This window comes from Mus musculus, chromosome 3 (assembly GCF_000001635.26).
Source record: "Mus musculus strain C57BL/6J chromosome 3, GRCm38.p6 C57BL/6J".
NCBI lineage: Eukaryota > Metazoa > Chordata > Mammalia > Rodentia > Muridae > Mus > Mus musculus.
The window spans coordinates 69,961,819-69,972,771 of record NC_000069.6 but is presented as its reverse complement, the minus strand read 5'-3'; the positions used below and the strand labels follow the sequence as shown (position 1 = coordinate 69,972,771).

The 10,953-nt window shown below is 42.4% G+C and overlaps 1 non-coding gene across 1 annotated transcript; it reads left to right on the top strand.

Annotated features, from left to right (window-relative positions):
• Positions 1-10,326: 10,326 nt before the first annotated feature.
• On the top strand, positions 10,327-10,457 carry Gm23484. The gene has a single exon (XR_003954804.1). It is a non-coding gene; the product is annotated as a small nucleolar RNA SNORA17 (small nucleolar RNA).
• The last annotated feature ends 496 nt before the right edge of the window (positions 10,458-10,953 follow it).

The window sequence follows — 10,953 nt, the reverse complement described above, 5'->3', positions numbered from 1 at the left end:
AAAACTAGCAAAATAAATAATAAAATATCACGTATTTAAAAAATATGTACTCACTGATAAGTGGATATTAGCCCAAAACCTAGGATACCCAAGATATAAGATATAATTTCCTAAACACATGAAACTCAAGAAAAATGAAGACTGAAGTGTGGACACTATGCCCCTCCTTAGAAGTGGGAACAAAACACCCTTTGAAGGAGTTACAGAGACAAAGTTTGGAGCTGAGATGAAAGGATGGACCATGTAGAGACTACCTTATCCAGGGATCCACCCCATAATCATTATCCAAACGCTGACACCATTGCATACACTAGCAAGATTTTGCTGAAAGGACCCAGATGTAGCTGTCTCTTGTGAGACTATGCCAGGGCCTAGCAAACACAGAAGTGGATGCTCACAGTCAGCTAATGGATGGATCACAGGGCTCCCAATGGAGGAGCTAGAGAAAGTACCCAAGGAGCTAAAGGGATCTGCAACCCTATAGGTGGATCAACATTATGAACTAACCAGTACCCCGGAGCTCTTGACTCTAGCTGCCTATGTATCAAAAGATGGCCTAGTCGGCCATCACTGGAAAGAGAGGCCCATTGGACACACAAACTTTATATGCCCCAGAACAGGGAAACGCCAGGGCCAAAAAGGGGGAGTGGGCGGGTAGGGGAGTGGGGGTGGGTGGGTATGGGGGACTTTTGGTATAGCATTGGAAATGTAAATGAGCTAAATACCTAATAAAAAATGGAAAGAAAAAAAAAATTAAGACTAAGTACTCTGGAACGAGAAAGCTGCTAATTAAAAGGTTATAGAAAGAAAGCCATTGGTTTAGACTGAGCTTCGGCAGGCCAGACTGGACCAGACTGGACCAGACTGGAGTGTCTCATGCCAAAATATCACGGCACCCTCTGTACTAAGTGATCCAGTCTTCCAGGATGTCAGGGGGAAGAAAAAAACAGGTCAATCTTAACTGACATGCTGAGGAAATGCTCTTTGCTTTAGGCTTAACAGGAAAAATAGCTTTGTAACAGCTCTTGCCAGTTTTGTGGTAGATGTACTCTTTTGAGCTTTTCCGTGCCTGTGAATCCAGCCTCCCCTGCACAGCTCATTGGAACAGCTTACTCAGAAATGTGTGAGGTTCAAGAAACTCAGGCACAGTCAATTAATTTCAATCCCCAGCACTAGGGACAAAGCCAATTAAGATCGTGCCTCCAATGTGTTTGTAATTTTATTTTTCTTCAGACTGAGTAGTGTCTGTTGTACTTCTCAGCGAGCTTCCTCAGAGACCCTCTCTTTGTGTTACACACTTTAAAGGGCACATTTTATTAGGCATTAATTATTTCTCAACCAAACCGTTACTCTTCTTAAAAGGCAAAGTCAAGGGGTTCTGGTTGTTACAGTCATTATAAAACTCTCCCATCAAAGTTTTTCCTCTTTCTTTTATTATTGCTGTCTCTGTTTCTGTGGAAATCAGCAGGTAGTGGCTCTAATTCTACCAATGTGTCTGTATCTACCAGCTGTGTTTCTTGTACAAAAAAGAACGTCCCCCATCAGCTGCTTGAGAACAACAGTCTACAATGTCCACAAAATGAACTTGAATTTTCCCTTTTTAGTTTTGCAGGGCAGTGGCTGGCCCTGTGGACAGGCAACCTCCTGGTGAATGATGGGGCGGGATGTGGTACTTGTACTGTCTCGCTGTCATTCTGTCTGTCTACTGTCTTTCTGTACAGTTCAGTCTTTCATGTCAATGCTTAAACCCCACATCCACTGGAAACCCCTTTAGATTGGCTGTAAACTCACAACTCCATTAGACACTATTTTTTTAATTTATTTTTTTATTAGGTATTTTCCTCGTTTACATTTCCAATGCTATCCCAAAAGTCCCCCATACTCACCCCCCCCAATCCCCTACCCTCCCACTCCCCCTTTTTTGGCCCTGGCGTTCCCCTGTACTGGGGCATATAAAGTTTGTAAGTCCAATGGGCCTCTCTTTCCAGTGATGGCTGATTAGGCCATCTTTTGATACATATGCAGCTAGAGACAAGAGCTCCGGGGTACTGGTTAGTTCATATTGTTGTTCCACCTATAGGGTTGCAGTATTGTTGCTTTCTTGAAATACATTACATATAATACAGTTCACATGAACTACGGACTTCAATCACTTACAGTCATGAAAATCTGTGATCATCACCACAAGGAAGTCTAGAACATTTTCATTAGTTATTCCCCCAAAGAAACTCCATATCCATCAACATATTTTTCAATATTTCTCCCAACTTCCATTCCATTGTTTTCCTTATACTCACACTAATTTACTTCTGGGCTTTAGGGGAGGCTGTAATAGGTTCATATATAATATGTAATAGCCTCAAGTCATATACAATCTTCCAGGCTTTCTGCCTTCATTTTGCATATTTCCATGTTTTATCTCCGTTGTAGCCTATGTTGATAATGTATTTTACTACTCTCAATGGCTATATATTTTGAGGAAATGCCACAGTTTATTCATCCATTCTCCCACTGACAGACATTTAGAATGACTCCAATTTGGAGTTATTATGAGTCAGGCTGAACGTTTCTGTGCAAGTATTTCTCAAGATTTGTTTCCATGTTTTGGAGGATATGTGGAAAAAGCATCGCTGGTCTTCTTTCAGTTTTCTTTAATCCTTTTTCAGCAGCTGCCACACTGTTTTCCCAAGGACGCTGTGCAGTTGTACACTCTCTTCACATGCCAGCGGGGCCTGAGACTTCCCATTTCTCTTTCAAGTATATTTTATTTGAAGTGATCTCTCATTGTAATGTTTACGCACATAGATCTGAGGTTGAGCATCTTTGTGATCATTTCGCATCACCTGGAGAGAAACACAGTTCCCTGTTTTGATGGGGATTTGACTCCTTACTGTGGCATTATGAGAGCTTGTTATGTATTTTGGATGCAAACTCTTCTCGGATATAAACTTTGCAAATTTTCATTCTGTTGTTTTTCTTTCCGTTTGCTTGAGTGTGTCTTTTGAAATATACAAGTTTTTAACTTTGACCAAAACAATCCCATTAAAACCTTCTCTTTTTTTAATTAGATATTTTCTTTATTTACATTTCAAATGTTGTGGTTTGGGATTTATATCTGAGAAACCATTACTTTCTGGTAGGTCCCATATATCTTGTAAAAGTTTTTACATGCCTTGCATTTATATCTAGATCTATTGCAAATTAATTTTTTGAATGGTTCCTTTTTCCCACTTCTTTGAGTATTGTTTCTTTTTGTCTTTCTTTTCAGCCTCTTTGTATGAAGTTCCTGGGTATGAAATTCTTCCAGCCTATTACTGGTTGTTTAGGGCAAATATATAAATCTATAACACAGAAACACCACACTTTGGAAGAACAGTCAAACTATACTGCCTTTAGAGTCACTTTAAAGAATTCATTTTTTTCTGTGTAATTTTGCATCCTATCAAAAGCAACTGGATGAGAGGAACTAGACAACGGGGCCTTCTGTTTGCCTATATGTAATGAGGTGAGTCTTGTGCTTGCAACTGGCCTCTGGAAAGATCTGGACAAGTTTCCTAGAGAAAGGCATAAAATGTCATGTGCAAAGCCACACTCTTTCCCATTAGTGTTGAATGCTTAAGCATCCCTTTTAGTAATTAATTCTTGTTTTCATTAATAACCCCTTACATTAGTAGCCAGCCTGTGATGCTACTGGGCAGTGGGGGCCTTGGAAAGGTCCAGCCTGAGGGAAGGTAGAGAGACCACTGGGCTTGTGTTCTGAGAAGAGAGCTGATGTCTTCCTGACTTTGTTTTCTAATGCCCTGAGGTTAGCCTCACCAAACATCAAAGCCAACCCACCGAGGACAAGAAAGTGGAAGGAAATCATCCTCTCCTCCCTCTAAGTTGATTTTTCCCAGTTATTTTTCCACAGTGATTAAATGGCATACAACTAATATTCACAAAATTCTCTCATTAATCCTATTTCCTCATTTTTGGCCCCTGACTCCCTCTCTAGGGAGCCATTTTAAATTTGGGTTGGTTTATGTCTCTACTATTTCTTATTGAAAATACAAATATTGATGTACTTGTACCCATATTCCTTTTTCCTACTCTGAAGGTTTCATGCCATTGCCTCCCTTTGATCTTTCTTACTTCTTTTACCTGGCTCTGTTGAGTGGATCTGCCTAATGCATTCCATCTGTCCTCCACTAGACATTTAGTAGTATTTGTTTACCTCTGTACATTTAGTAGTATTTGTTTACCTCTGTACTGGTAACTGGTGTTCAGTTACTTTGTAACAAACCACTATATATCTGGCAACTTGTGTTTAAACAATACAAATTTGGGGGTAAAGAAATGTATCAGCTCACTGGCTACTCTTCCAAAGAACTGGTTCAGTTCCAAGCACCCACGTGGTCCAGTTCCAGAATATCTTTCAACCCTCTTCTGGGTGCCACAGAAACCTGTCACACATGTGGTGCACAGACATACATGTTTAAATAATGATGAATAAATGATACAAATTTATTATCTCAGAGCTTTTGAGAATCAGGAGTTGAGGCCCAAGTAGGCTAAGTCCTTACTAGGCATCTCACAGGGTAAAATTAATGTATCAAGCAAGGCTATAGATTCACCCAGGTCCTTAGGCTTCTGGGAGTTTGGTTCCCTGTGGTTATAAAGTGAATCCCCTATTTTCTTGGCCACTATCAACTGAATCACTCTTAGCAGATCTTCACAACAACCCAAGCTCCCCAGCTTGTATTGTTGCAGGTATTCTCAGAACTTTATTTCTCAAACGCTGTTAAGAGACTCTTTGAAGGGCTCACATAGCAAGGCAGGGGTACCTAGCATAATCTACATTTTCATTAATTCAAAGTCAATTGATTAGACTTTAATTACATCTAAAAATTCATTAACCTTCACTATATTATGGAACTAAATTCTGAGGGGGATGAGACAGATACCCTGATACCCACAGAATCTGCTTCTACTTAAAAAGAGATTACACGAGTCATACACAAAGATACAAAACTCTTGGGCCCACCATAGAATTTTTCCTCTACATTTAGAAAGCAAACTATGTTACAATTAAGAGTTCTGTGTCTATGTAATTTTGTATTTTCTTAATGTATTATTGGAATAAATCCCTAGAAGAAATATTATGCATATGTATTTTTGGTATGCATTAACAAAATTGCCCCCAGATGCTTTTGTGTTCTCAGTAACAACATGAAAAGAAGTTTACTTTCCAACAACTTCAGAGGGCTTTGTCAATCCTAATAATAAACAGTGTCTTACTATGACTTAATTTTTTTCTTATTATTAAGGTTTTGAATATGTTTCCATTTGAAAATGCTAAAGAGTTATTTGAAGTCTATCAGAGGAATGGGGGCATTAGCAGCTGTGTCCCACCAACGTTCTGGGCTGTGGCTAGCAATGGTAAAGCAATGTCTGAGACCTTGTACAAGCAACAGTGTTCTTACCCAAGGCTGGGTCTGCAGTATGGTCTTGGCCGTGATCCTGACTGCCATTACACCTGCTTGCTTCAGTAGGTCTCTCCCTCAGCCTTCCTGGAAACTCCAGGTGCATCTCATACGCTACCATAAAATCCTTTCTCATTTTATCGAAAATTCTGGTCATTTTATTGTCCCAGACTGATAGATCTTCATTTTTCTCTTTTAGAAATTAATGACAACTTCCTGAAATGCTTTTATATAAATCAAACTTATTTCAATGAAATGTAAATTAGCTTGATGACTACTCAGAAATAAGAAGTCTCGAGTTATTTGGCAGGAAAAAGAAGTTTAAATTACGATGATCTTTGACACCACACTGTCAGCTTTAATGTCCAATTTATTTCTACGTCTTGTTTCTAATAAGTACTTAATCACAAAGCCGTGCATTATTACAACCCTGGTGACCTCACTGTTTCCTTCATCTTTGTGTCTAATTGTATTGCACTTAATAACTGCACACCCCATGGAAAGTCAGTTATTCCTCAAGATTTCTGATAATTCTTCAGCCACTGTATCTGCTTGGCCTCCCTCTTCTTTGATGCTCTGAGGCCCTTGCGTCCTGCCCCATCCCAACCATTGCTGATTCTCCCTTAACCCTCTTGTCATATGCCAAGGTTCCATAGCCTCAGTAGATTCAACTGACTCTTTGGTCATATTCCCAAGTGGGAGCAGGAGTAAGAGGACGTCACGTCAAGTGCCACTGTGATGTGTTGTGTTTCATTCAGTTGTGTTTGTAGGAGGGAGGGCATTGGGGTGGTTTGATTTGTGTTTGCTGCTTGGGATTGAATCCCAGACAAGCATGTGCTCAACCACTCAACTACACCCTTAGTTTATGCAATGTCCTTGAAGGTCAATCAAAGGTCAATCAAAGATCTACCATTCTGTTGACTCTCATTTTTTTTTTCTCTTTCTACTAAATAAAGAAGTCATGGTCATTGTCTGATGCTTTGAAGACATGATCCTTACAGACCTACTGCCTCCTCTTTAACCCAATAAGAGGCTGCTGAGCCATGTTCCTATGACTCCTGTAATGTTTCTATGTGCTGGTGCCACGGCTGCCTGGGAGAGTTAGAATTAGAAAGGCAGCTGCAAGAAGAAACAACACAATGCAAGGTTTGGGGTTTGGCTTCTTCAGGCTTTTTTCTATCCTTTAATTTCTGCTGTGCATCTAAAATCTTTCCTGTACCAAAACAGACAGGCTTGGAAGGACATAGGACATAAAACTCAGAAGAAAAAAGAAAAACAGGGGGAAAAAGGACAGAAAAAGGGGAAAAAGTCCTCCATATCTCAGAGGATGAGATGACATAATGAATGTCACATGGGAAGGAAGGTGCAAGGAGTAGCTGGACCTTACAGGATGTAGGAAGAAGAAATAAACTTTGTCAGTGAAGCAGACACCAAGTGAACAGGGTAGACTCACAATTGGAAGAAGACAGGTCTGCAAGGCTCATGGCTCAGGGAGCCCCATGGCCATGGCCGTTCCAGGGAGAGCCACAAGCTCATGGCCCCATTATCCATAGCCGTTCCAGGGAGAGCCACAAGCTCATGGCCCCATTATCCATGGCCGTTCCAGGGAGAGCCACAAGAGACCCTTGCTACACTGAGGGACCATGTCAGTTTCTTCTCCCTGCTGAAGGAAAAGAAGCCTGTCACTCAAGGTCAGTAACAAAGTTAAGTAGAATATTCCATTCAGAATTTACATTTATTTATTTACTCTGTCTGTTCATTCATATGCATGCATGGGGGGGGGGGGCAGAGACAGAGACACAGAGATAGAGATACAAACAGACACACAGAGAGACTGACTGTGTATATGGAAGTCAGAAGACCTCTCCTTCCACCCCGTGGGTTCTAGATAATTGAACTCAGGTCATCAAGCTTAGTGGTACTTGCCAGCCACAACATTGCCCCTTTTTTTTAATTAGATATTTTCTTCATTTACATTTCTTTTGGGGGGGGTTGAACCTTTAATAAAAAGTAAAAAAAAAAAAAAAAGAATGCAAAAGAACACAATGCTGCAAACTTAGCACGGACATGAACCTCGCTGGGTGTTCAGATCAGGAAAGTGAGTGTGCTTGGTACTAGTTACCATTTGTACAAACTCAGTCACTTTGGTTTGTTGTAACTGCTATAACTATTGGCAAAAGCATCCTTCAGATTCACTTTTTTTGGCTACATTATTTCTAACATTTATTTCCAGTTTAAGAGAAAAAAAAAAAAAAAACCTCATTGTATACAATCAAGTGCATCACCAAGATCACTTATTTTTCTTCCAGTCACTGTGGCTTGTGCAAGACACTCAAGTCTTAGCTGAAGAATGTCTTCAAAATACCAATCATTTGTTTTTATTTCCAGGGAACTTTAAGGACCATCCCAAAGTCTAGCACAACCCATTTTCTTTTAGCCAAGGTAGTTTCAGAAAACAAAGGTTTACTTCAAACATTTCCCTCCAAAAAAAAAAAAAAAAAAAAAAGCAACCCCCTATGAGGAGCCCTTCGAGGGTTAACCCAAACCCAGGTGTCCACAGGCACAGAGCTTCTGCCCCGCCTGGGGACCAAGGACTGCATCAGGAGGTCAGTTCCATATAACTTAAAACAAACACATTTTGGAATACAAAAATGGTAAATGTGTAAGTAAAAATCACTGAACTTACAAAGCTGGAGTATGTCAGAGGACTAGTGTGCAGTGGAGGGTATGACTGAGGGATGTCACGGCTGACACAGTATTGCTGAGTGTGCCTCCACGCACCTCTGAAATGACCCGAGAACCCTTCTCCGGAACAGCTCGTGCGGTAACAAAAATTACAAAATAAATATTTACGAGAATACAAGGCTCAGATTGGTTTTCATACACATTGCACTTGAAGTTGAAGACCCAATCCTTGCAAGTTAGGTCCCACGTGTTGTGTTCTATGCTGTCCAACGCACATAGGACACTGCGTAATTAACACAGTGACGTGCACACTCAACCTGTTACGAAGCAATCACAGATTGCAAGCTCCACAGGGCTGTGGAAGAGTCCTCTCCACCCTGGAGTGACAGAGACACAATTTCGGCTCATTATGACTGAAACAGCAGACAGCGACTCACTCTTAGATGGTCCAGAGCTCGGATAAAACTTCTCTTAAATTGAGGTGAGAAGTCCAGCATCCCAGTGCAGAAACCTGACTTTGTGCTGCCCTCGGCTTTCAGTGAGATTGTCGTCTACAAACCTCCTGGCAGTAAAAAGCATCGTTCCCACACTGATGAAACCCACACGTGAGCGCCAGCCTGAGCGTGACCTGGAGATATGGCTGCACTATAGGTCCTACCGGGAGATGATCTTCCTCCAACTCACTGCTGCTCTCAACCCCTCTTTACACAATCCTTTATTTTAATTCTGGATAAATATTCTTACTACACACACTTCATCTCTGTTAAGCACCATCAACCTCCCTCCTTTGGGCACTGACACAAAACTGCTAGTTGGTAATTCATTTTGATTCAAGGCTTTGAAATATGGCATTTGCTTTGAATGATGAGTGAACTCTAATACTCGGGAAACTGCCCCCCTTACCCGACTCTCACATACAGCCTGGGATGGAATGTTCCAAAGAAGACAGGTGTGAGGGTGGGGGAGCAAGGTAAGACTTTTAGGTAAGTAGTCCTTGCCTCCATTTGCTAGTCTAGACTAAGTGAACACGTCTTTAGGAGTCATTTATCGTCAGCCCAGTCTAAATGGAACATTGAGAAAAAGATCATCTTCATCACACCCAGGACCAGTGTCTCCACATCCTGCTTCCACTCTGACCCATGTGCTGAAGCTCAGTCACTGTGAGGCTTTTCCGGAACACCCATAGCTAACTGTCGTCCTATGTTTCCCACTGTGACACCTCCTGAGAAAAATATACAGGGGAGCCAAGAATGGATATAGAGGAAATCAGGGGACATGTACTGGTAGACACCATTATACACAAGAAACTGAGTGATCAGCGTAGCTAGGAAGGCGATGGTAATCCTGTGCCTCGCGGCTTGGATAGTTCCAGACGTGGTCGTGCAGCCTGGGCATCGGCGTCCAGGCACAGCATGGAAGGTACACACCAGGACACCACACGTACTGCGCCCGGACAGCCCAGGAGCGGCCTCATTTACATTTCAAATGCTATCCCCAAAGCCCCCTATACCATCCCCCGCCCTGCTCCCCATCCCACCCACTCCTGCTTCCTGGCCCTGGCAATCCCCTGTACTGGGGCATATGATCTTCGCAATACCAAGGGCCTCTCCTCCCATTGAGGGCTTATTAGGTCATCCTCTGCTACATATGCAACTAGAGACACAGCTCTGGGGAGTACTGGTAAGTTCATATTGTTGTTCCTCCTATAGGGTTGCAGACCCCTTTAGCTCCTTGGGTACTTTCTCTAGCTCCTTCATTGGGGCCCCTGTGTTCCATCCAATACATGACTGTGAGCATCCACTTCTGTATTTGCCAGGCATTGGCATAGCCTCACAAGAGAGAGCTATGTCAGGGTCCTGTCATCAAAATCTTTCTGGCATATGAAATGTGTCTGGGTTTGGTGGTTATATATGGGATGGATCCCTCTGGAGGATATCATCCTGAGTGAGGTAATCCAATCACAAAAGAACACACATGATATGCATTCACTGATAAGCAGATATTAGCCCAGAAACTTAGAATATCCAAGATACAATTTGCAAAACACATGAAACTCAAGAAGAAGGAAGACCAAAGTGTGGATACTTCTCTCCTTCTTAGAATGGGGAACAAAATACCCATGGAAGGAGTTACAGAGGCAATGTTCGGAACATTGCCCTTTTTAATAAGTCCAGTATTGCCTGCCCTTAGAGGCATTGCAGAAGTGGTGCTGGGTCACATATCCGCCACTAGGTGGCAGAGTGGAGAAAGGCCACGTCTATGTTAGGTGTTCTGACCTGTGAACAACTGAATGATTAGTAGCCTAAGATTCCCTAAAAAAAAGAAAGCCTAAGTCACCCACCAGCTTGGCACCAGGGAGCATGGGCAGGGAGCTAGCCTGAGAGGTCCATCCATACAGGTTCTCAGGGCACGAAGTGAGCCAGAGGCAACACGAATTCCATCTGAGGCTGCATAGACTGGAGGTGGTAGCGAGTTGGAGACAAAAAGATCCCACCTGAGACTTCAGGCTCCAGATGGAAGTGAGTGTGAGAAAGACAGTCCCAGGCATGAGGCCACACAGATGGGCCTGGGCGAGGAGTGAGCTCGAGACCACTACCAGTCCAGTGCCATGAGCCCATACAGGGAGCTAGTCTGAGATTACTAGCAATCTGTCACCATGCAGACCTGGAGAAAGAGGACAGACCATATCCAAGATGACCCCTTCCTGGTGTCACAGGTGGGACATAGCACTCCAGAGACCACTCCTGAGATGACCCCAGACACTCAGAGATCCTGGTGCCACTAAGAGGAACAAGTAGGTGATGGA